This window comes from Balaenoptera musculus, chromosome 9 (assembly GCF_009873245.2).
Source record: "Balaenoptera musculus isolate JJ_BM4_2016_0621 chromosome 9, mBalMus1.pri.v3, whole genome shotgun sequence".
Taxonomy (NCBI): Eukaryota; Metazoa; Chordata; class Mammalia; order Artiodactyla; family Balaenopteridae; genus Balaenoptera; species Balaenoptera musculus.
Window position 1 is genome coordinate 14,958,143 of NC_045793.1, and position 25,662 is coordinate 14,983,804.

Sequence of the window (25,662 nt, forward strand, 5' to 3'; positions counted from 1 at the left end):
CTTCTGTCTTACCTAAAAGATAACCCAGGTAAAATAGAAAGTATTCACAACTTATTACATATGAAACCAGATTGTTCTGTGTGTAAAGGAGATTAACCAGTATGCTTTGTACATTGTACAAATGTACAAACTTTTTCCAGGATATATGGCTTTTGTTGTTAGAGCTTTCCCTTTGTTATTGGTTTTCTTATTACAAAAGCCAGCAAGTCAATGCCGTTTCTGAAATGGCAGTCACTATTTTAGGACCCTGCAGCAGTGACTCAACACAAGAGGTAGATCAAAAATTATAAAATTGAATTTAAAACTATAGGTTTGTACAATCCTACTAAAGATCAACTTGGCAAATTATAACAGCAGCCATAAATATATTTATATCCTTTCACTTGATAATCTCATTCCTTAAAATTACAAATAATTGATTTTTTAAAGCTGTATGCATATATATAATTATCCAACTATTTTTTCTAAAAATTGAATATAAGAGACAACAGAATCAGCAAATGAACAATGAAGAATAAAAGTTTGAAAATGGAATATTAATAGTTGGGTGGAGTCTGGGTGATAAGTATAAAGATCAAAAGTATACAAGAGTAATTACAAACTATCAGTGACAAAAGAAAGCAAAATTGTACGTGGACTGATTACAACTATATAAAAAATTGTAAGTGAAAAACTTTTGTGTTAGAGTGGCAGTACAGATTTTTTTTTAATATAGTTTTTTAATACTGTTACAAGGTTGTTGAATACACTTTCTAGCATGTTTTTGTTCCGTACCACTTTAAGCAGGAATTGAAAGGATCAGTCAAAATGACTGCAGGTCATAGCATCAAAAATAAGGTGTCTCATGGTGCAAATGACTGCATCTATTTGTGGCATCCTCAAAGAATGACTGCACTTTCTAGGAGTCCTGTACCAACTCCCAGAGAGTCACTTACACAGTGGGACAGTTCCTTCTGGAGTATCTTATCTGTCTAGTTAAAACTTCAAGGAAGAAGATGATATTTGCCAGTCCATAAAATGACATTTGGTCACCTGACCTTTGACTTTTAAGAAGTGCCAGAGGGAGTAATAAGATTTAAAGAGGTGGATAAGCATATACAGTGAATCCCTTTCAATTAAAATCAGATATCTTTATAATGTTACCAAAAAAAAAAAAAAAAAGAAGTGCCGGAGTGTCCTTAATGGTTCCAGTGAGCCTTGGGTTTTTTGTGACGTAGTGACGTAGTGACAGCCCCTTTCACAAGGGTACACCTTGGCCAGCCCCTTCTCAAGTCTCAGAAGGCCCGAACGCATGGTCAGTGAGTTGCAGGTTAAAGATAGCTTGACATTCCTACCCCATTTCAAACTCTGATTTACCTAGTACTCATCTTGACCTTTTTAATTAAAGGAGGGAAGGCCCAAAGAGTAAAATATTTGCTCTTCACGTAGACCAGTGAATAATTTTGAAAACTTGCAGTGTCCAGAAACATGCTCACCTCTGTCCTTTTCTAGATGTCCTTTTGATTGTGCATTATTGCTAGCCCTCTTAGAAACTGGCTTCTGGCTACTAATGTTCACTGCCCATCAGCAGGGTCTATCGAGTAGTTGCTATATCGAAACCACCATCTGGACATCTCAGTGTATAGATCTGCTTACTGACTTACTGATTTTTTTTTTTTTTGGCTGCATTGGGTCTTCGTTGCTGGGCGCGGGCTTTCTCTAGTTGCGGTGACCAGGGGCCACTCTTCATTGCAATGCATGGGCTCCTCATTGCGGTGGCTTCTCCTGTTGCAGAGCATGGGCTCTAGGCGCACGGGCTTCAGTAGTTGTGGCGCGCAGCCTCAGGAGTTGTGGCGTACAGGCTTAGTTGCTCCACGGCATGTGGGACCTTCCCGGACCAGGGCTCGAACCCGTGTCCCCTGCACTGGCAGGCGGATTCTTAACCACTGCGCCACCAGGGAAGCCCTGACTTACTGATTTTAAAGAGGTTACAGTCTCGTTGGAAACAGAACAACTGAAGAACGTTCTCAAAGCTCAAAATGAACAGGTCCCACCATAAGCATTTGCACTGAAACCCCAGTCCTGGGTGATCCTCAGATGGGCAGCAGGGTCAGATTAGCTGAGCCCTGGGTGTCCCAGCTGGGGTGACTATATATGTAAGAGAAAGTGAAGTACCAGGTGCTAATTTAACAGGGGATGAGTTTGGTAATGTAGTGAGAATAAAGACCAGTTTTAGATTTCTGGAAAGTGGGCAATGGAATAATAATTGTGACTAGGTGGTGAATTGATTGATGAATGTGGCCAGGGGCTGAAGACAGGAGTCCAACCAGCTAAGCTGGGTCAGTGCCTGCATAGCTTGGGTGTCTGCTGAGAAAATGGGGAAGACACAGCAACGTTAGATCTTTTACAGAATAGGAATCTGCTGGGTTTCATAAAGTATTGAATGTGAGATAAGAAGGAGGAAGGGTAACCAAGGGAAAGGAATTTTAAGCATTTGGAAACCGTTGTTGTGTTGGTGTTGATGACAGGCTGGGGACAGAGTACCTATAATAAGACAGAAGAGGGATTCCGAGCTGCTTGTTTGGTGTGTTGTCTCCATCCAGTATCAGTAGAATGTTCATTTGGACAATTAAGGTATAGAATTCGGGAGCAGTTAGGAGCAAAGGTTAGATTTGTCAGTCTTGTGTGCTTTGGACGAGTTCTCACTCGGAAGGAAGACGCAGTTGAAAGTCAAGGGGAGGATTAAGTCTGTGGTGGAGAGGGGAAAAGGGACGGCAGAGAAATAGGGCCATAGCGTGGCCTCAGACCCACATCACTGCCGCCGCAGAGACCATCAGAGGGGACGCCCCGTGGCCTCCCCAGGAATGTTCTAACACAGCAGCGCAGAGAGAAGCCGTGCTGTAGGGATGAGGGAGAGAATTGCCAGGGGAAGAAACTTATTGGAGTAGTTGAGAAAGGAGGACAAGGAAAACGCAGATGCCAGGGGAAAAAGGAAGACGAAAGCAGGGTGATGACTACCATGAGGGCTTTTTCAGTTGGGAGAAGCCTGGGTGCTGAGGCACGAAGGGGGGTGGCAGTGAAGCCAGTGACCAAGTGTGAGCAGAGAAAGTCCCCATGGGAGCAGCCTCTTGGAGGGAGGCCCAGGCACCACTTCATTCTGCTGGTGACAGTTGCTGGCCGGAGCACTCTCAAAACAAAGGTGGGCTTGAGGGGAACCTGGAGACAGAGTGTAGGAGGTTTCTGGGCTAGTTACTTCTTATCAGTTACTCTGTCTCTAGTTTCCAGGGTTGGAAGGTGGAAAGTGCTGGTCTCTCAAGGTTAAATAGCACCCCAGAGTCTAACTGAATTCAGCTTTCACATGTTTTCTGTTTGTTTGTTTCTAATGTCTCATGAACCCAGTTTTAGCTGTAGCTATTATTTCAAGTTTGGCCCCTAATGCTTATAAATAGCACTATTTAAAGCTAAATAAAGCCCCTCTCCATGCACAGTTAACTCTAAGGTTTTCACCCTCTAGCTGAGGGTACTAGTAATAACACCGGCAGCCAACAGCCGTGTGGCTCTTTCTAAAGAACTTGCTATGTAGTCTCGTATCTGAACCTCAGGCAGTTGAGGAGCCCGTGGGGTGTGTCATCCAGCTCCTAAGTGGCAGCGCAGTCACTCAGGCCCAGGTCCTGGGGCCCTCCAGCTACACGTGCTGCTGTGTCTCCGGGTGCAAACTCCCTTCTGAGCTAAAGGGAGAGCTCGGCCTGGTGGTCTCCAGTCCAGTCTTCCAGGTTGTAAAGGCCATTATTCTATGACTCTACAGCTGTAAACATTCAAATGAATATTATATAAAGAAGGCAAAGGTCGGTGAGGACCAGAATTGAGAGGAAAGCTTCATGGAGGAAGGGGCTTGAGGTGCACCTTGAAGAGTAGGTAGGAATGAGCAGGGCAGAAGGCAGGGCGAGTTTACGGGCTGAGGGTGGTGGAAGCAGGACTTAGCGTAGCCAGCAGTGGACAGAGAAGAGGCGCCAGACATAGAGCCGAAGGGGGGCGGTGGCCAGGTGGGGTGGCGGGGCCAGGAGCGTCTTGAACGCAGGGCGACACAAAGAAAGTGGCGTTTTAGGAAACTTGGTTTGGCTGTAACACACAAGAGAGTGAGCTAGAGAGATCTGTGGGAACCTGGGTGAGAACCTGGGTGGTAAACCTGTTGTTAATTCCCAGGAAGATAGATACTAAAAGGGATTAACTGGCAAGTGGTTTATAAGCAACTATGGAACCATCATAAGGTCCCCATTATTTTCTTCGTAACATTTCTGGAGGGATAGATCTGCAGGGGAGTAGGGTGGATAATAGGCAAATCCTTACCCTTGTATAGTGCTTTTCTGCTAAAAGTACATTCTAAATTTCAGCTCAGCATTTGACAGGTGTTTGAAACTCTAGGAGCAAGATGAAGAAATATGGACTGGACAGTGGTAGAGTTGGTGGATTTTAGCTGGTGGGAGGAACACACTCCAAGATCATGGGTTAAAGAATTGTTCAGTGCAGAAGGAGGTCTCTTACAGCTGCTGCAGAATTCTGTCAAAGTGAGTGAATTGGATGGAGACACAAAAGGCTTGTTTATCAAGTTTGTGGGTAACACAAACTGTGGAAGAATAACTACGTTACTGCAAAATTGGAAAAGATCTCAGTAGGACAGAAGCATGAGCCAAGCTCACCATATAACATTTAGTAAGAATAATATAGTCATAGCATGGTGTTTTTAAAAATCAATTAATGGAAGAAACCTGAATTAGTTGTGGAATATATTAAAAGACTTTGGGATGCAGGGTTGGCCGGGTTGGGGGCCTTTGGGGGAGACAGTTGTGTAAGGATGAGTCGTCGGTATAGGATGGCTGTCAAAAGAGTTAATGCAGCCTTAGGACAGAGTAAGAAAAACGTAGTATTTAGAACAAGGGAGATGATAGGGATATGATTCTCACTGAATCATATTTGGGTCATGTTACATACAGGACATTTTCTGTTCATTTTATTGTGGGGGGCCAGTTTTACTTTTGATGTGAAGGGTGGTGATTGAAGAATCTGAGGGTGTTTGTTTAGTAAGGAGAAGAAACACCTCCAGGTTTATGGTAACTGTCTAAATATGTAGAGGGTTGCCATGTGGAAGACAGCACCCCAGACAGGTAGCTTTGCCTGCACTCTTCCAGTGGGCACACTTAGGGGATTCTAGGGTGAGAAGATCTGGACTCAGTGAGCAGCTCATTAATGGAGGATTAGGCAGAGCTTTGATGAATAGTTGTCAGGGATTCTGCAGAAGAGACTCCTATTGGTTGTAGGGTTATACTCCGCGGTTTCTAATGTGTTATCCAGTGGTGTGCTGGCGGCTTGTACCAGCCTTCAGGGGCTAGTGGTTAAATAATCAGGAATTTTGCAAGCCAGGAGTTCAACTGTTGGTGGCTTGAAATCAGCCATGGGGGCAGTCTTTACACCACAGAAGTCCACAAATATTACAGGTGACCTGCTCCCCTCCCACCCAGTGCCAGCGTACCAGCACACCCCGGGATTGTCCCAAATAAACAGTGTCTGTTAGGGGCTTCCCTGGTGGCGCAGTGGATAAGAATCTGCCTGCCAACGCAGGGGACACGGGTTTGAGCCCTGGTCTGGGAAGATCCCACATGCCATGGAGCAACTAAGCCCGTGCGCCACAACTACTGAGCCTGCGCTCTAGAGCCCGCGAGCCACAACTACTGAGCCTGTGTGCCACAACTACTGAACCCACACGCTCTAGAGCCCGTGAGCCACAACTACTGAGCCCATGTGCCACAACTACTGAAGACCATGTGCCTAGAGCCCGCGCTCCACAACAAGAGAAACCACCGCAGTGAGAAGCCCAAGCACCACAACGAAGAGTAGCCCCCGTGAGCAGCAACAAAGATCCAACACAGCCAAAGATAAATAAATAAATTAATTAATTAAATTTAAAAAAAAAAAAAAAGAAGAGTGTCTGTTAGGAGCCATGAGCCTGTGGAATGTGAGACAGCAAATCGGAGAAGGGAACGTCCACGTTTATGTTCTTTGGACTTTACAGATTCTGTTTCCTTCCATTGTACGCAGCTCCCCTTGTTGGTGCTCAAGCCACTTCCTATCTCCTGCCAAGATCTGAGGGCTGGGAGTTTCTCTGTCACTGGATCTGCCAGGGAAACTCAGATACCTTCTGTTTCTTGGAATAATTCTTTCCGTGTTAAGTATCTAGACTGGCTAGCCCTGGGCATGGGGCAGCCCCACTCCGTTCTCAGCACCAGCCTAAAGAACTTGTGGGTCACAGATGAGTTCAGCCATCGAAACAGGATTTGGAAACACCTGGGCTGTGGAGGACAAGTGATCACAGGTGCAAGGTCCAACTCACAAGTGTAACAAAGCCCTGGAGGCCATATGGCAACAGCAGACCTCAGATCAGCCTCTGTCCCCATGGCTTGTGGGCAGAGAGCAAACAATGATTTTAATCCTGTTTCTCTTATTTCTTTCTACAGAAAGGATTTGAAGAAAGTCTGAATCGTGTGTAAGGGAAAAGCACATGTCCTGTGGTAGACATGACAGCAAAGTCAGCTGTGGTCACGCAGATAATACTATTTGAGTGTGTTCTGAAGTTCTAAATCAAAAAATTGTTTTTACTTTTCTCATATGTATATGATGTCCCACTTGAAACCCCCAGTGCTTTTCTTTTTCCCCCAATGCTGCCTTCTCCCCACTCCCTCCCGTTATTGGTTCCCCAGGAGACAGACAGTAGCACCCAGGAATGGTTAGGCTGTACACGGGGGATGGCCCTTCCAGGAACGTTCATATGGCCAGCCAGTGAACGGCTTGTATTTGATAAAAAGTTTTCTTGCCAAATAAAACTATGCAAAGGTGATTTTTGAGCTGTGGAGCAAGCTACTCTGAATCTCAACATCCAAGTTATAAATAAGGGAGTTGAAGTATAGGGGTTGCTTTTATCATTCAGTAATGTGTTGTGAAGCTGTAAAGAGGTCTGTTTTAGAAGTGACAAAACCAGTGCAGATGAGCTATATCCCCATATGGAGATGGAGCGTGAAGAGGGGTCAGAGAGAACTGAATAAAGGAATAAAGGCAAGACAGGAAGGGCAGGAAAGAGATGGAATGCAGCTGTAGCACCACAAGGTTACAGGCTAGGGACCCACCCTTAGAAAGGTGTAGGCCAAGGACAGGGAATAAAGAGAAAACGGGTTCCTACTTCAGAAGCTGTAGGATGACAGGAGGTGGTGACTTGATGATCATTTTAACCGCAGGCCGGGCCTGGGACCCTAGGAGCCCAGGGAAGAGCGTCACTCTAGACTTAGAGAAGCCACAGCCTGGGCTTGGAGCTCTGCCGAGCCCTGGGCTCAGGGCCTGGAGAACCTTGCAAAAGGATGGACTTGAAAAGGATTGTTTAAGACTTGCAATAAGTACAGAAAGAACTGAATGCCGTGCAGTTGTGCCCGTGAAAATCTTCAGCTGCGTGAAATGCATACCTGAGTGCAGAGTAGAGAGTTTGGTTTGAATGGCCTGATTGTGATGCAAGGCAGGGAGAAGGTGAGGAAAAGGGATGCTCCCAGGAAAGACGTAGGGCAGCGAGGGAAATGTGGACACAGGGGTATAGAAAATCGACTGAGTTCCTTAAGGCGGTGCTCTTGAGTAAAGAAAGTCCCTCCTGCCCCCTTGCCCTTGGTGGCAGCAAAGAAACAGGGGCCCTATTGGTTTTGGTCGACCACATGCTGTTGGCCTCACTGAGAAACACATCCACTGGTCAGCGTCTCACCTTCTCCAGCCAGGGCTTCAGGGCAGAATGAGGCCCTGCCGCCCTAGACGTCCACTGTGTGTAAAGAGTCAGCTTCTCCCCTGGACACCTGGGGTGCTGCCTAGAAAGGCGACAGTGATCATTTTCTGTCTTCTGTGGTTCAGGTGGAGAACCCTCCTTGAGGAAGACTGGCAGTGCCTGGCCTTCTGATATAAAGTCGTCAGCCTACTGGGGTTCTGCCTAAAGAGGACTTTAGAAAGCAGCTGGCCTGATGGGCACTCGGGATTGGGAATGTACAAAACAAGGTCTTACCCACCTTTGAAGCATTTCCCAACTTTGCTGTACCCATCAGAACCCCAATTGTCCCCTCTCTTTACCCAAGATGAAGTCTTTTATTAGTAAACCAAATCTATGCTTCCAAAGGCTCACCCCTGTCAAAACTTTTAGTATTTGGTTCCAGTCGTGTTGGCATTAAGTTAGTTTCTATGAAGAAAATTTTGTTTTTGCCTTCCCACTTTCTCGTGGAAATTATTCCATGAAAATGACTTAGTGGGACTGAAAATTCTCGGCTCATCATCCCGTAACAGCTTTGTCATTTCTATAGTGTACATTGAATAACCGAGTGAGTGAGTGAACTAAGCTTACGATTAACAGTCTTTCACGTATAGTGACACTCCGTTGATCTTTACCCCAATATATAAGGTGACCAGGTAGGAATTATTCTTACCATCTTACAGTTGAGAAAACTTAGGCTCATGACAATTAAGAGACTCAACCAGGAACACAAAGTACATACATGGCAAAGTTGGGTGTAGAACCCAGGTCTCCCGATCCCTGATCCAGAACTTTTAAAGGGAATCTAGAAGAATGATGGCCAGATGCGTGGTGTGAGACAAAATAAGACAACCAGTTGTGTCTTGGTGAGCACCTGGCATATAACACTGGGTCCTCTGACGTGGGTGTCCAGGAAAAGAAGATGCCATGGTATCTTGACATCTTCTTGATAGCTTCCCATCAAGAAGCTAACAGCTTAATTGGAGGGATCAAACTGCTACACCTAGAAACAATTAGGTTTAATGGAAGGTGAGTGAAGGGAAAGAAGAAAGTTCTGGAATGCACCAAAAAAGTTCCTGGGGGAAGAAATGAAACTGAATCTCGGGCAGAGATAGGACTGCATAACCATACGCCAACAAGAGCGAGGGTCTAGCAAGCAGGGCGTTCTGGCCAGGGGTCATTTGGGTGCAGGCAGAATGTGCAGGTCCTGTCATATCTAGAGATGAGCTAAAGGTGAGGTCTGAAAGCTCCACAGAGGTCAGGCCCGAGGGTTTGGACCAGTAAAGTGAAAAATTGAGTAGATGAGGTCTGAAGGGACATTTGGGTCAACTCGACCCACTGTAAACAGCGTGATCATGAGCTGAGATGGCAAAGCAAACATTGTCTAACAGAAGGCTCGGGGCTGATGTAATGCCTCCTGTGGAGACACCGTGGCAAGGGGGGCAGAGAGCAGTCTGGGGCTTCTGATGGGGCAGAGCGTGGGTGAGGCCTGGAGGGACGGCCAATAAAGGGGGTGGAGCTGAACCCCGAGGATGTTTCAGATTTGAATCGGAGAGGGGAAGGCATTTCAGGTGGAGAAGGCAACACGCACAAAAGTATGGAGTAAGAAGGGAAGATTCTGGCCTGAAAGAAGAAGTTATGAATTGAACAGAGAGAGACAGGATGGGATAAAGAGACGGGAATGGCTGCTCAGGGGCTGGCAAGCAATTAGAGTTTGGATTGCATGTGATAAGCAAATTGGTTCTGGAGGAAGGAAGTTGGTATGATGAAAGCCGTTCTGGGAAAACAAGTCTGGCAGCATCTTAGATGGGATTGGAAGGGAGAAAGATTAGAGGCAAACCAGCCAGGAGACTTGTCAGAAATCTGGATAAAGCCACGGGGGTCGTGGCACTGAGAAGGAAGAGGAAAAGGTGACTCTGAGGAACAAAGAAAGCAGAAACTTGCGATTTAAGGGAAGATGCCATGGGCAGAGATGACTTGAGGGTCCTAATTTTGGAAATGAAAAAATAATGGTTCTACTGGGATAAATGGGGTGGTCTGGAAAGGAACCCCATTTCGAAGGGGGAAGGTGATAGATCAGTTTGAGGCATCCAAATAGAGATACTTACGTCTTTGAGAATAGGGACCTAGAGGCCGAGAGGTTGGGGCCGGGGATGCATCTGTCTGACGGCCAGTGCCTGACAGTGAACAACAGTGAACGAGTCCCACAGGAGGGGATGGGGGTCCAGAGTGAAGAAGAGAGAGAAGGAAGAGGAGGCAGCAAAGGAAAGAGAAGAGCGATGGGAGAAATCAGTGGAGAGCCAGCAAAACACATTATAAATCTAAATGGATTTCGAAAGCGAGTTGAAGGTTATCAGGGTCTGTTATCAAAGAGAGGGGAGGCTAAGGATGGGAACTGAGGAGAAGGCCAGCGGGTCTGCGCAGAGGGAGGTCAGGGCTGGTATGAGAGCAGTTTCCCTAGTTTCCTTAGGGTGGGCCTCCCCTGAAATTATCTGCCGGGCTCCAGACTCCCTGCCCCCAGCCTTCTCAGCTCTGACTGGTTCTCTGGGGGCCTGTCAGGAGAATGCTCTTGCTCTAAAATCTTAATCATAAGCTATTAATAGTTATGTTTCTAAACTACAGATCTAATGATACATCTTAAATTGGATGGGTGAGTTACCTGGGCAGAGGAGGAGGGTCGTGTGGGCTCTCGGTCAGTGGGGAGAAGAGAAGCGTGCTGAAGAAAGGGAGGGCGGCGTACGCAGCACTGCTGACAAGGAGGAAGGAGGGACCTCCCTGGTGGTCCAGTGGTTAAGACCCCGAGCTTCCACCGCAGGGGGCGCAGGTTCCATCCCTGGTCGGGGAACTAAGATCCCACACGCGTCGCCACACGGCCAAAAACGAAAAGTACAAAAGAAAAAAAGAAAATAGGAAGAAGGAGAGAAGGGAAAGGAGAAAAGAAAGAGGGAGCGAGCACGTCTGAACCCGAAGCAAAGACTCTGCAGCCTGGGGTGAGGTGCAGCGGCTACGGCAGGAGACAGACGGCCCCGCAGGTCCCTCCTTCCTGCATCTCCAGGAACCCAGGAACTGGCCGCCACCTCCAGCGGAAGGCCTCTCCCACCTCGTCTCCCCACGAAGCTCTGCTAACCTCCTCTGCACTGCGGCTTACGGCTTAACTGATGATACATCTTCCCTTTGTTCCAAAGGGAAGATTGACATTTGCTTATCGATCATAAATTGCTTCATTTGCTCTTGATTTGTTTGCCTTCTCAGTACTTGCGTCCGCTGTTTCCCTGGTTTACATTTATCGTGAAGGTGCTTCCTCAACTAAGCGTGGTTATTGCCGTTGACTCTGCACTTTGTGGGCACCTGGAATTCAGTCACTTGCTCACAGCCCTCAGCTCCAGCCTTAGACCCTCATTCCCAGAGACACTTTCTGATGGTAGTGGGTTCCCTCCGCAGTCATACAGCCCTTCACGCAAATGCGTGACCTTCCACTGCTCTGTGTTGCCTGTGCCTGTGTAACTGCGTGTGATCAGAAGGAAAGCAGAATTGAATCCTAGAACCATGATGTTGGCGAGGACTTGAGAAATCACCCCATGCCGGCTCCCACTCACAAGGAATCCCTTCAACAGCTTTTGTTTAACTTATTAAATAAATAGCTTCTCTCTTGATTTAAACTGTTCCCAAAATAAATATTGGGTGGGTGATCCAAGGAGTGGTTTGAGAGTTGATATTACCAGGAATATCGAGACGAGCGAGCTTTTTGCAAAAAAAACCACAGAACTTTGCTGAATTTGTAAGAATCTGAGTCTCACTTGCTGCCATCCCCTCCATGGAGACGGCGCTGGCGCTGTCATGGGGTGGGGCGTGGAGGGGGCCAGATGACAGGCTCAGTGCAGCCCTAGTCCAGAACAGACCCACCCCTTCCTAAACACGCGAAGCAGCTCCAAAGATGTTTTGAACGGTGTTTCCCTTGAAGAGCTGCATTCGTGCAGCAGCCGCTTTTCTGTGTGTCCCGTACCATTAAGCCCACGTGAACACAGGCCAGTCAGGTCTCTGCGCCCTTGGGACCCCGTTTCGCTTCTTTGTCACCCGACATGCTGGGCTGCACGTGTGTAAAACCGTCTCGGGTTGTTACAGACGCAGTCTTCGGGGCAGGGGGAGCGTGGTTTGCTTCTTCCCTCCCCACCTTTGAGAGGGAGGAAACACTGCCCAGGTGGAAAAGCCTCGCTAACGCGACAGAAAACTTGGCAGTGTGCATCGTGCGGGGCCGGGGGTCCTGGGCTGTGCTCCCCGAGGCCGTGTCGCTCACTTCCTTTGTCACTTCTCAGTTCTCAGTGGCATCTCCAACAGGAGACCTTGGCCTCCTTCCAAGGTCAGTGTGTCAGGTGTTTACGGTGTGTGCTAGCAGCGTGGGAGTCCCATCAGATCTCTAATCCCACCATCCATCTGACAGCGTTTAATAAGCCTCAGTACCACCTTTTCCAGTCACTCATATTTAGAGACAAACACCCTTGTGTCTGTACTTTCTGAGTAAAGGAATCAAAGAATAGCTTATTGTCTTACCTCAGGGCCAGAAATGCAGAGTTAGTGTTTGCTGCCCTGGTGTCTTTTGCCCGTTACTCATGCCGGCCTAGCCCATCGTGTCCCTTGCTTGTTCTCTTGGACATTCCTTGTGTTCTCCTGCCTCTGCGCCTTCGCTTATAGTTTTCCAATCTGCAGGCCTTCTGCCATCTCTGGACCCTCTAAAGTCAGCTGAAAGTCTACCCATCCCTAGCAGTCATAGTAAATCCTACCTCCTTGTGTTCTTCCCTTTTCTTCCCAGCCTGGAGTGAGTCACTGAAGTCCACTAGAGTGTAAGCCCCGTGAGGGCGAGACCACCTTTTTTGTTTATTGCCAAATACTCAGCGCCCAGGACAGGGTAGATGCTCAGTAAGTTTTGTTGAATGAAAGACAGTGATTGCTCTCTGTAAACTTGGTGGCCATCTGACATGTATCCCTTCTGTCTGTATTCATCCTTCTGTACATGTCTACCAGATGCTAAGCTTCTTGAGAACAGAATCCATGACTTTGTATCACCCTGTAGCAGAGTCTGGAACACGCTAGGAGCTCAGTAAATACTGGTGATTGCGTTTACGACATAATCACTCAGTAATGTTCCCTGAGCGTGGGGCGGGGTAGGGGTGGGGAGGCAGGCAGAGTGTCTTTCTCTTGCTCTTATATAAAACCACCTTGAGCAGCTTTTTAAGCCAGTCCAAGGGCCCCTGTCCTCCCACCCAGCGCTTGAGTGTTTAAGAAGGACATTCTTAAGAGCGTGATGTTGTTAACATCGCATTCCTCTTCGGTAAATTAGCGAAAGACTGTATAGAATTGTTCAAGAATCAGTTATCCAGGGGTTGGCTAGTTAATTCCTGAGTAAGCCACTCTGAAAACTGATTATAATCCTATTTCAAATGGAGAGTTGGGCGAGGGCCAAAAAAGGGTATATTATTGTATCTTGTAGGAGGGAAGAATCCGGCAGATATTCACTGAGTTATGGCGCCAGAGCCTTCCTTTCTTCTGTTATTGTAAATTATTGTTATAGTAGAAAGCCAGGTCAGCAAAGTGAGACTCCAGCATCACACTTCCTCTCAGCTGAGGTCTTATATAATGGAGACTTTCATAAACACACACTGCATACACTTCACGTGGGATCCTTTTAAAGTTCATGCTGTTCAGTGTAAAGTGTAATAATTGTTTTATATTCCTTCTAAGTTCTAAAGTGTCCCTTGCTTCTGGGGTAGCTGTTGACTAAACCTTCTTTGTTTAATCAAAGAAAACTAGTTTTATACCACTCAAAAGTCCCCAGTATATAGCTAAAAACAATCATTTTGCTTAGCTACCCCATTTGTCTTGCCTCTCGCCTCTTTCTTAAGGGTTGCAAACTCACATGCCTGTAGGGCCAGGTGGGTAAAGTCAGCAAAAGTCAGCGAGCAGTGAGGATGCAGCAGGGGGCACACCTGGGTACCATTTAAGGGGGCAGCGCTGCTTGGCCCAAGCTGATTGCTGCCAAGCACAGACATATAGCCCTGAGTTGGCAAAGCTTTGGATTTTCAAGAGAGCTTTGGATTTTCAAGAGAAGCTGGAAATCCAAATTTTTAGGAGATTTCACTTGATTTCTAAATGTTAATAACTAATTCCAAAAAAAAATTTTTTTTTAATTAATTAATTAATTTATTTATTCCTGGCTGTGCTGGGTCTTCGTTTCTGTGCAAGGGCCTTCGCCAGTTGCGGTGAGCAGGGGCCACTCTTCATCGCAGTGCGCGGGCCTCTCACCGTCGCGGCCTCTCCCGTCGCGGAGCACAGGCTCCACACACGCAGGCTCAGCAGTTGTGGCTCACGGGCCCAGCCGCTCCGCGGCATGTGGGATCTTCCCAGACCGGGGCACGAACCCGTGTCCCCGGCATTGGCAGGCAGATTCCCAACCACTGCGCCACCAGGGAAGCCCCCCAAAAATTTTTAACTCTTTACAGGCCAAATACTTTATGTGTCTGTGTCAGGTGCTTCCTATGGGATAGCAGTTTGCAACCTTTGCTCTATCCCTCAGGCCTTCCTGCCTTTGGGCACTTGAAAGTCCTCCTTGGGCATCACTTTCATTGTGCCACCTACCTTTTTAAGAGGGTGATCGTTGATTGACATCCAGAGTGTCTGTCCCTGAAGGGGAGGGACCAGGTGGAGCGTCAAGTACAGCATTGGGCACCAGGCAGATGCTCAAATGAGGCTTGTCAAAAGAACAAGTCTCAAGCTTCTTTTGCGTGATCCCTCCTCTCTTAGAGGTATGGTCACACGTGGGTATTAGTTATCTACCGCTGCATAACACATGACCTCAAAATTCATTGGCTTAAAACAATAATAAACATGTATTATCTCACAGTGTCTGTAGGCCTGGAATTTGGGAGCAACTTGGCTGGACAGTTCTGCTCACATTCTCTCGTAAGGTTGCAGTCAAATTCTCAGCTGGGGCTGCAGTTGTCTGAGGGCTTGCCTGGGCTGGAGGATCTTCCACGGTGGCTCTTTGTCATGGCTGGCAGGCTGGTGCTGGCGGTTGGCAGGAGGCCTCAGTTCCTTGCCGTGTGGGCCTCTCCATAGGACTGCTTGAGCGTCCTCACAACGTGGCCGCTGGCTTCTCCCGGAGTGAGTGATCCAAGAGAGAGCAAGGTGACAGCTGCAACATCTTTTATAGCCTAGTCTCAGAAGTCACATGTTATCATTTCTGCAGTATTCTGTTGGTTACACACATTTGCCCTATTCATGTGGGAGGGGATTCACTGTTGAATACCAGGAGGTGAGGATCACTAGGGGCCATCTTGGAGGCTGTCTGTCACAGCCATGCTCACAATAGTCACTAAATCCTTTTTAAACAAATGATCAAACACTGAGAGTAGTGTTTGATCTCCCAAAAAAACCTAAGGGAATAATATTTATGTCCTAGTGATTTGTACCTAATATTCATCTCATTTACTACTGTGTTCTTGAGATCAACCTCAGAAATTAAATATCCTATTTTCATAGCCCATCTTAAAATTGTCATCCCTGAATGTGTCAAAAATCACTTTTTAAAAGTAGATTTAAAAATTCTACCTGTATCACCTCTTAGAGTGATAGACTCAGGTGTACCATTTGCTTTTCAAGGAGGCCCTTTCAATTATTGCTTCCCTCTGTCTGCTTGGTGGGGTTTCCTTGTTCTCGTATTCTCTCAGTTGCCTGAGATGACACTTCTTTACTGAGCCTAATGTTTTTTTAAAGATTTGAAAGGAAAATCCCCAAGAAGTAGTGTCCTGAACAAAGAATAGTACCGTCTTTGATATATTAATAGCATTTGTGAAAACAAATAGCCCCCTGAGATTCCCTGGGGCCCTCTGAAATTGGTAGGAGAGGGGTGCCAGTTATCAGAGGGTCAGACAGAGAGAGGGGTGACCTCAGTTCCTGCCACAGGATCTATTTCAGGTACCCCCTGTGCAACTCCCCACCCCGACTGCAACCGCAGGACCAAGTGGGAGCTGCTCCTGCTTCCAAACATACACAGACACACACACACACACACAGTCTCTCTCTCTCTCTCTCTCTCTCTCTCTGCACCTTTCCTCTGTGGGAGCTGCTGCTACTTCCAAACATAGACACACACACATGCTGCACCTTGCCTTTGCCTCCTTTAAGACCACCCTAAATGCTCATTTTAACCATATTTCGCCTGAATACAAATGTTCAGGGGAAGGAAAAGTGTGCTACCGTGATTTCCCCTAGGAAAATCCCCACTGGTAGCTAGTGCTTATTTGTTCAATAAACAAAAACTTAGGCTAGGGATTGAAGGGGAGCACAGGGCGACTCCACGTGTATGCGCTATGCACGGGGCGGAGGGGGCAGTGTTTGCGTGCGCACCTGGGGGAGGGGCCCACTCCGCCCCGCCCCGCCCCATCCCATCCACTCTGCCTTAGCGGTGGTCACCGAGAAGGGAGCTGCTAAATGGAAATGACATGCATAATTCATAAGGCCGTGATGGCGTGCGATCTGTGGAAAGGGGGGTGGTAATTACAGAATTGAGAAATGAGGCTGCAGGCGGGTAAGTAACCTTTGTAGGTTAGAGGCTGCTGTGATAGATGGCCTGCATTGTTCTCTTTCTGACCTTTTTCTGAACTTCCCCTTAGAAGAACAGAGGAAATACAGTTCTGCCTTTTCCCATATTGTTTTTGAATAATACCTTCAGATGCCAGCTTTTAGCGTTTGCATTCTTCCATTTGGGGTTTTGCTTTCCTGGCCCCCCCGCCTCGGGCCCCCCACCCCCGACTCCGTCCCCGCCCCGCCCCGTGCTTTGCAGCTTCCCATAGTAAAATCTAGTCACTAATTATTTCATCCCGGTATTAATGGTAAATACAGAGGCTACACAAGTATTTGTCCATATTGAACACAGTGTGTACAGGGAAAGAAAAATACCCCTGCAGCATCCTCCCCACCTCTGCCCGCTGCCTTTCCCTCCCAAAGCTGGCTCCCCCAGCCAAGCAAGACGGGCCTGCGAATGGTCCTCGGGGATGATGCAGATGGGCCGGTGAGAAATGTGTGGGACGTGGCCTCTCAGTAGGAGGGATGACGGAACCGATGATGGACCTGAAGCCCCATTTTCACCAGATGCTAAGGTGCATGCAGGAATGAGACTCATCTAAACTACTGATGCAATCGCAGAGAAAAAAAAAACATAACTAGGCTGGGGAATGTGTGCCATTATTTCTTTCATCAACCTTTCCTCTCTGCAACCCGAAATACTCGGTGTTGTACACTCCACGCTTCCTCCACTGGTATTAATTTCCTCGTCTGAACTGTGAGTCCCCGGCAATGGCCCGTAACTTTGGGCTCTATGATCATCTGAAGCCTATCAGCCTCTGTAAAGTCAGGGGACCCCAGAAGAGAGAAGAAGGAAGACATCTGTTTGATTTTCACACAAGTAAGCATCGTTAAAGAGTCGGGCAGAATTGTTCCACTTAGCCTCAAAGTTGAATCTAGAGTTGAATCTTTGGGGTATTTGGTGTTGTTTTGTTTCTTGAAAAACAGACCCTATTTGAGGCTGAATGAAAAGGAACTAGACAGTTCTGTGTCAGAGGCTTTTAAACCAGAGGGCACGGAATTTGGTTAGTTCCATTTAGTTGGTTAATGCTGATTGAACACGTGCCGTGTGCAGAGCACCACGGGGCTGCAAGGCAGCTCAGCACTTCCGTAGGAGGCAAATATAGGCTCTCTCTTCTCAAGGCACTTTTGATCTCATGGGGGAATCCAGGACAAGCCTAAATGTGTACATACAAAAAACCTACTTACACAGCTGACACTCTACAGAGGCGAGTGTGACAAACAGCCGCTCGGTTACTTTAAATGATTTTTCAAAATTTTTATTCTTTGGCAAAATAACCCCAAAAAACTGAGCTCTTCATACCAAGGATGACTGCCGTTCTTTCAAACATCCATTTAATTGCTTGTGGTTTTTTTTAGTTGTATTTTTAAAAATCTCCGTGGCTGCCTCTTCTCTTCCCATCTCCATTTGTTATTTCTTTCCTCAATTCCAGATAAATAGTTTCTCCTTTTCTCCCACCATTCCTCTGCTTACGTATCTTTTAAGGATACAGACGTCCTGTGTCAAGCTTCTCCCACTAAAAAGAAATAAAGCTGGGCTTCCCTGGTGGCGCAGTGGTTGAAAATCTGCCTGCCAATGCAGGGGACACGGGTTCGAGCCCTGGTCTGGGAAGATCCCACATGCCGCGGAGCAACTAGGCCCGTGAGCCACAATTACTGAGCCTGCGCGTCTGGAGCCTGTGCTCCGCAACAAGAGAGGCCGCGATAGTGAGAGGCCCGCGCACCGCGATGAAGAGTGGCCCCCGCTTGCCACAGCTAGAGAAAGCCCTCGCGCAGAAACGAAGACCCAACAGAGCCATAAATAAATAAATAAAATTAAAAAAAAAAAAAAGTAATGTTGTTAAAAAAAAAAAAAAAAAAAAAAAGAAATAAAGCTTTATAGTTTTCTCTTCGGATTTCTCCATGGAAATCCCCATTGTCAGAGAAGTACTGGAAAGGGCTTGCTTGTTCCCTACCCCTTCTCTTTCCTTAAACACATACATCCATAAATACATAAACAACAAATAGTAGGAAGTCCCCATGTTTACTTCTTTCTCAGATCATCACTTCCGTTCAGCACGCATCTGTATGTTGAGCATTTACTACGTCTTGCATGGGGCTTGTGGTAGGAAAAAGAGAGTGAGCCCATCGCTTCTCCCGGCCTGTGAGTGTGAAGCGTGACCACCGTGTCTGTGGAGGACTCACCCCGCAGCACCTGTGCCAGGTGTACCGATGAATAATGAACAATCCACTGCCTCAAGATGCTTCCAATCCAGCCGAGAAGCTGCCAAAAGATTTTTCTCATTTTAAGAAATAATTATCAGGGCAGGAATGAGTGAAAGACGGAATCGTCAGGAGATAGATGTGGGACACAGAATAGGAGAGAGCCTCAGGGCAGAGTTCTGGAGGAAGCAGGATTCGAGTTGGAAACCTTGCCGTCCAGAGGAGTGCTTTCCAAAGAGGCAGACTGGGGGTGGGAGTGGAGGAGGCGGGGGATGCCTGAGGGTGTCCAGGGCCTCGTCCTGACCACTCTGGCGAGTCTGGAGGGTTCTGCCCTGTTTCCTCTCGTGCTCCCAGCAGGTCAGCTCCTCCCTCCCTCTCGAGTCCTTTCTTCCCTTCCTTTTACTCCCCCTCTTGAGCCCCAGCTGATTGGTGTGCAGCGCCCTGATTCCACACGCGGGTTAGCTCACTCGGCTGGAGTGGGGTTCGGTGCTCGAGAGAACAAAGTGAACATTTTCATCTCTTTTGCTGAAGGCTGCTCCATTCCAGAGGCAAGATCCGAGAGTCTCATCCCTTGGATTACAAAGAAGCCTCCTTGTTATGATGAGAAAAACAGTTTCTGGGCAGATGAGCAGTGGTGTCCTCGTCTGCGGGGACAGCCTACTCCCCTTCCACCGACAGAAACGTCTTCCGGGCTCTAGTCTGCAGTGTGCTGTGGATCTGTCACCGTGAGGTCCCGGGCTGTCCCCGGTGGGCTCCATCCCTCTGTCCCGCAGGAGCCGAAGGCCCGGGGGCCTTTCAGAGGGTGTGTCCGCTGCCCTCCGGCAGCCCCTGATGTCAGCTGCAAAGAGCCAGCTTTGTTTTTCCTCCGTGACCCAAGCAAGCACAAGAAAGCAAGCTTGAGTTTTGTTTTGTTTTGTTTTCCAGTTCCTTTAGGAAGAGGTGAATATTGGAAGGTTTTCCCTAAATCAGCTGCCCTTGGTTGGAGACCTGGGATGTATGCCCACTTTGTTTGGCGAAACTCTCCCGTCCTAACTCCTGCCGGAACCAACAACCAGCCGCCATGGGTGTGGCCTCCTTGTCCTGACCTTGGCGGGTCCTAACAGACCGTGGTGAAGTCCGCTCTGCAGCATGTCCTGCTGTAGAATTGGGTGAAGGATGTGTCCTCAGTCCTCTTCTGCCCGTCTGGTCTCCTGGCAAAGCCAGAACGGTGTGCACGTCCCCAGGGAGCAAAGCCAGCCTCGCCTTCCCCTGTTCACGCCTGTCTGCTTGGAGACGGGACGCATCCTGCACCTTGTGGGCCAGAACCTACTCAGTCGGCCAGGATGGCCCCTGACTTTAGTTGAAAACTTGCTTAGGTAGCACATGAGCTGGCTTTGGCCCTTCTTTCTCTGTAATTCTGTACGAACAGCGCAGTATCGGGAGGGAAGCCTCCTCTGAGGAAATGGGAATATCCCTGCGGCTGCAGGGGAAACTCACCCCCCAGCGTGTGTTCAGCATCTTTACTCAGTGGATTCCTTTTCATGTCTCAGGTTCCGGCTCCCGCTCTCTCAATTGGTAGTTCCCCAGTCAGTGACACCAAATGCATCTCCCTTTCAAAGGAGCAGGTTTCTGTCTTCAGTCCCTGTCTTCCTTACCCCCATCCATCAGCCATAAAGCACGCCTCGTGATTCAGCCCCACGAGCCACAGGATCAGCTGGTGCTGTAGGAAAGGAGATAACCTGAGGATGAGCCTTATCTTTGGTACCGTTCACTTGCTGAGAGCTGGGCGCTCAGGGGCCTCTGTGCAGGGCAGGCCCAGGGACCCCTGGGAAGACAGCATCCTGATTCCCCAGCCTTGTGCTGGCTCAGCCCTTCCCCCCGACAGACGTTTCTGAGTACTCGCTACGAGCCAGTCGAAGCTAACTGTTAACCCATGGAAAGTTTTACATTTAAATGGGTAATTTGCACATAGGTAAGTAATAGTACCTTCTTAGTGTGCTTTCCCCTGGGGTAGAGCGTGAGCTTTGAATTCACTGACTCAAAGGTGTGAAGGAGGCCCGCCTGCCTTTCTTCCCGGCCTGATGTCCCACTTTCACTCCACTGGGGGTGACACATCACCACTCTGAATAAAGTGGAGGGGCTGCATCTACAACTGGTCCACGGGAATTGAAATTCCAGATTCCCTCCTAGCGCGGAGAAAAGAGGAGTGGCCTCAGGAAGCGAAGGGTGACAGTGTGGCAACATGGGTTAGGCCTTCCCGGTATGAGCATGCTTTCCAGGGAAGCTCTAAATGCACGGTCTTAACCCTCAGCTTCAGTCAGCAGACTAGCAACAAAGCAGAAGAAACAATCAACCAAAGGAACTGACAGGAACGTCTGAGGTTTTGTCTCCTTCCTCTCCCTCGGCCAGCTGCCCCGGGCCTTTGTGCTGAGCCCCTGTCACTGCAAGCCGGGAGAAGGCAGAGCCCAGCGGAGGCGTGCGGTCTGCACCCCGATGTACATCACCACTGCATGCGGAGAGGGGACAGTGTACGGGAGGGGCTTTGTGATGCCAACCGCGTCTCTCTACCCGGCTGGGAGTGACACTGGGCGTTGCCTTCTGATAAGTCACGGAGCTGTATGTCTTTGCTCTGTGCACTTCTTGGTATGTGTGTTATCTTTCACAATCAAAGTTTTTTTTTTTTTTTAACTTTATAAGAACCTGGAGCAGGACATGTGTAAAATGAATCATTATGTGTAGATAGTGCTGAAACCTGAGATTCCATTTCCCTGGCTGACAGGTGCTTCCACAGACATTTACTGAGCATGTTCTTTGGCCAAAAGTATGAGTATAAAACCTGATAACATTACAGTCCTTTCGGGTGTTGGAAAGCAAGATCCAGCTTTCTCCAGCAAATCCTTGGCTTCGTGGTAAAAGCCGCAGAGACCAGACTGGGAGATACAGGGCTTGGCACGGGCCGAGTAGACACAGCACAGTGGTACGTGTCAAGAGGATAAGGAGGTCCAGGGCAGTGTGCAGTCTTTGAAATGACCCATTGTGGAGTCCAAGTCGTTCTTCCTTGTGAACATTTCTTACTGAGATTTACAAGGAATTAGAGGCTAACATCAGATTATCCTCCAGATACCTGAGAACTGGTTTCCAGTTTACACCAGCATCATTTAGAAGCCTTTGGAGATTTTAGTCATTTGATTTCTAGATCCAACCTTTTCTTCTGGTATATAATCAAGAAGGTTAGATTTTGGCACTGCACTTTGCAGAGTTGAAGCAGTGCTGGGAACCAAGGGTCGGCACAGGGGTGGGCGATGGGAGTGGAGAGATATATCCGTTTATTTAGGGCACACCAGGAAAGTCTTATTCCGAGCCAGGATGTTCATTGCCAATACAAATCCAAAAAACTTCCACTCTGATTCTCACATTGTACTGAAAATGGTCAGTTGAATCAAGGAAGCTCGCTTCCTTTGGGAGACTGTCCAAGTGTGGCATGAGAATGGCGTCAACACCACAACCAAACCCACAATCAACCAAAGTTGATTATATCTATATAATCGACTTTCCATATGGATGTGATGCTTCATTCTGATGTCTTGAGCATTTCTGTTGGTGAGAGCTGGAGACATTCAGTTACAGCAGAATCACCAGTGAGGGTCTTGAATCCTCATCAGCTTACACAGAGTTTTGTGGATATCAACAACGGCCCCAAGGTAGAACTTCTAGAACCTCTCTGCAACAATTTTGTTGTATATGTGACATCAAGCTGGGACCACCACAGGCACGAGTGGGGTGTCTTTCCTGGCTTTCCTTCTAGAGTCAGAGCCATGGTACTGTCAGATGACAGTGCCATCCTCAGCTTATTACAGGGCTGAAATACTCTTCTGTGGGGTGTGTCTGGAGCTCTTAGGGTGCACAGTGTTTGGCTAGGCCGTTGCAAGGACAGTCTCCTTATTACCTTGGCTCAGTGCAGGCTCACACAACAAGGGGGCTCCTGGTCAACCTCACCTTGTGTTTTGTCCCTGGAGCTCCATCTCTGAGTCCCTTTGTCTTTCACCTCATCTTTCTAGCACCCCAAAGACGGAGCTGTTTCTTTCATATCTCCTGTTCACCAAGGAAGCTGTGTCTTTTTCAAAATCAAGTCGCAGGTTGACCTTAGATGAGCCAGGCCTCTGTTGCTATGTTGATCTCCACTTGGACCTTTCTGGGTCCCCCAGACATGGTATGAACCCATGCTGTCTTCCGTGCAGATCCTTTGGGCTTTGGGGTCCAATTTCTCTAAAATAGCCTCCTCGTAGTCCTCAGATTTCTGCCATCTCTAGGGTCCTGTGTTGCTCTGATGTAATCCTTTGCCTTCTACTCCGGGTCACCAGCTCAAATAGTGGCTCCGAGAGCGTGTCAGCATTTCCAAGTCTCCTTATTTTTGTGGTGGAAACATAAGATTTAACAACCCATCTGAAATACAGTTTTACATTTGGATTGCTTCTGCCCTAGCCATACCGAGGTTACTTTCAATCTACATAGATTTGTGGGAACAGGCTTTTTTCACGGCAGTTCAGTTCAAGTACACCTCATAATATCAGTGAGTATAAAATACCATGGACTAACAAAGTGTCTTGCTTCCAAGGAGTTCAAACTGCTTTATAATTCTACTGACCATAATTTATCTTCACAAGCTGCTGTAGAGACAAGAAGAAAAAAAAAAAGGCAAGATTAATAATCACATTTTATAGATGGTGAAATAAAAACTCGGAGAAATTGAGTAACATTTTTCCAGAAATGCACAGTTCTTCCTGTGCTCTCTGATTAGTGTTGCAGATTTATTGCCCAAGTTGGGAGTGGCCGTGAACCTTGCACTTGTTTTATTAGTGTGCTGTGTGGTTGATGGAGACATGGACTTGGCCGGGGAGGTTGGCTGAGGAAGAGATTGTACCGTGAAAGGCAATGCAGACTTAGCTGTGCTTCCCGGTAGGAGGAAGGGGGTGGGCTACGGATGGGCAATTTTCTTTCTAAAGCTAAATGGTAGCGACTTAGTTGTTGGTCATATTCATCTTTGTACCTTTTTCATATAAATAAACGAAGCAAAAATGTTTAATGTGTGTGCTTCAACATACTTAAACAGTTTTCCTAATGTCTCAACTTACAAGGAGGAAATGGACCTTAAAAATGAGGAAAAGAGATGCTCTTTATCTAACTGCTGTCACGTGGACTTAGACACGTTATAGACAAGTGATGTACTATCTGTTGATTGCCTACTCCATGCCAGGCCCTGTGCTAGGTGCTTCCTGTTATGCTGTTTCGTTTCATCCTCCTACCAACGTCAGGAAATCAGTATACAGCCACAACCTAATGGCACTGGATTATTCTACCTGTGAACACGGGATCTTGAGTGTTTCCACTCAACTCGGGTGGTGTCCACACCTCTGTTGGGGGTCATTCCCCTATAGGGTCACAGGATCTGGACATCTGGGAATGCCTTATCAGCCATGTACACTGTCAGGAGAGCCAGTGGAGTGAAATATCGAAGCTTAATCGTTGGTGTGTTGAAAATGACAGTTGTCCATTCTCTTTCTATAGAAAAATAGAATTTTCCATGTCTTGCTATGGGAATGTTGGAAAGGAACAATCTCTCTCTCTTAGGTGCAAATTTTGTCTGACACTTCATGTATGTTTAAAGTATTTTTGATGTTCCAAAATAGCACCCAAGAGCTTCTGTAAGATGATTCCATGGGCTGGTGAGTGAAGGATGAGTCACTGATAGGACCTGGGCGATTCTGAGCCCAGAGGGAAAGGCCATTTCCCAAGCCAGCCATCCTACCTGCTGCGGAGCCGAACGGAGAACAGAAACGGCCCCCATGCAAGAAACCGGAATGTGATTTTTTTTTTTTTAAGCATGTAAACTTTGAAGCAGAAAGGCCAAGTAGTCTGTCTTTTGTCATAGGAGGTGTTGCCAAGGAGAAGGTGCCAGCTTCAGGGAAAATTGGCACCTGCTGAGGGTGTGGGGTTGAAACAGAAAGATGCATTCCTTCTACAGATGTATAGTGAGCACCTACATGCCCCAGGCGCTGTGCTAGGCGCCGGAGGTACAGCAGCGACATGGGCGAGAAGCCAAGGAGGGACGTGCACTCACCCTGCCCTGTGCCTGGAGGCCACCCCACCTGTCCACTTCTCCTGAGAAGCGCCCTGGGCTCTGCCTCTCCTCCCCGCAGTACCCCCTCTTTCGTGTGCCGGGCGCGCGTTTTGTGTTAGCTGTAGGCCCGCTGTTGCCTCTGACTAGATGGTGAACTCCTAGAGGAGCCACAGGGTCTGGCTTCTGATCTTCAGCACCCAGCACAGTGCCTGGCACATAGTAGGCGCTTAGGAAAATGGCAGTTGAATTGTTCCGCTAAGTGAGTGAATGAGTGACGCTAAATTCTGGCATGGAATAAGCCTTGGTAAGAATGGTTTCTTCTTCACTGAAGGATAAACACACTTTAGCAACCATCGAACGTGCTTCAGGTGCGCTAAACAAAAAGAAACAGATTTTAGACTTGACTTTGAACATCCAGGAGCTCAGAGCCTTATGGACCAACAGAACAGGGGCCAGGCCTCCGCCAGGCCACAGCAGAAGGGTCTTCATTCCCCCAAGGATTACTGAGGGGCCAGAGAAGTGCCTTCCTTACCCGAGGGCTCGTGGCCTGGGTTTTGAGCAGATTTTTATGGAGCACCTACTGTGTGCCAGACTAAGGATCAAAACACACGAGACACAGACTCTGCCCTTGGGAAGGTTTAGTAGAGGGCGGACACACGGACATATATCTACAGTAGTAGGTGGTCAGTTAATATTTATCGGACCGATCTGGTGGTTCGTGTCGATATGTTCATCACGTGGTCCACCAGCACAGAGAACAGGGTGTGTTTGAGTGAGGAAGGAGTGGGGAGGGGACAGGCTATATCAGAAATATGACCAATGTGTCATGCATACAGAGAAAAGGACACAGCCTTTGAATGAGGGGGAGTTTCGGGGTAAATTGGAAAAGGTTGAAATCCAAGGCAGGAGACCAGTAGGGAGT

At 47.7% G+C, this 25,662-nt stretch overlaps 1 protein-coding gene and 1 long non-coding RNA gene across 6 annotated transcripts in view; both read left to right on the top strand.

Moving 5' to 3' along the window:
* Positions 1-25,662, top strand: part of HIPK2 (homeodomain interacting protein kinase 2) — a 187,450-nt gene that overhangs the window by 106,597 nt on the left and 55,191 nt on the right. The window lies entirely within an intron of this gene.
* LOC118900719 lies at positions 1,934-10,684 on the top strand. Its single transcript, XR_005021214.1, has 2 exons — positions 1,934-3,178; positions 6,489-10,684. It is a non-coding gene; the product is annotated as an uncharacterized LOC118900719 (long non-coding RNA).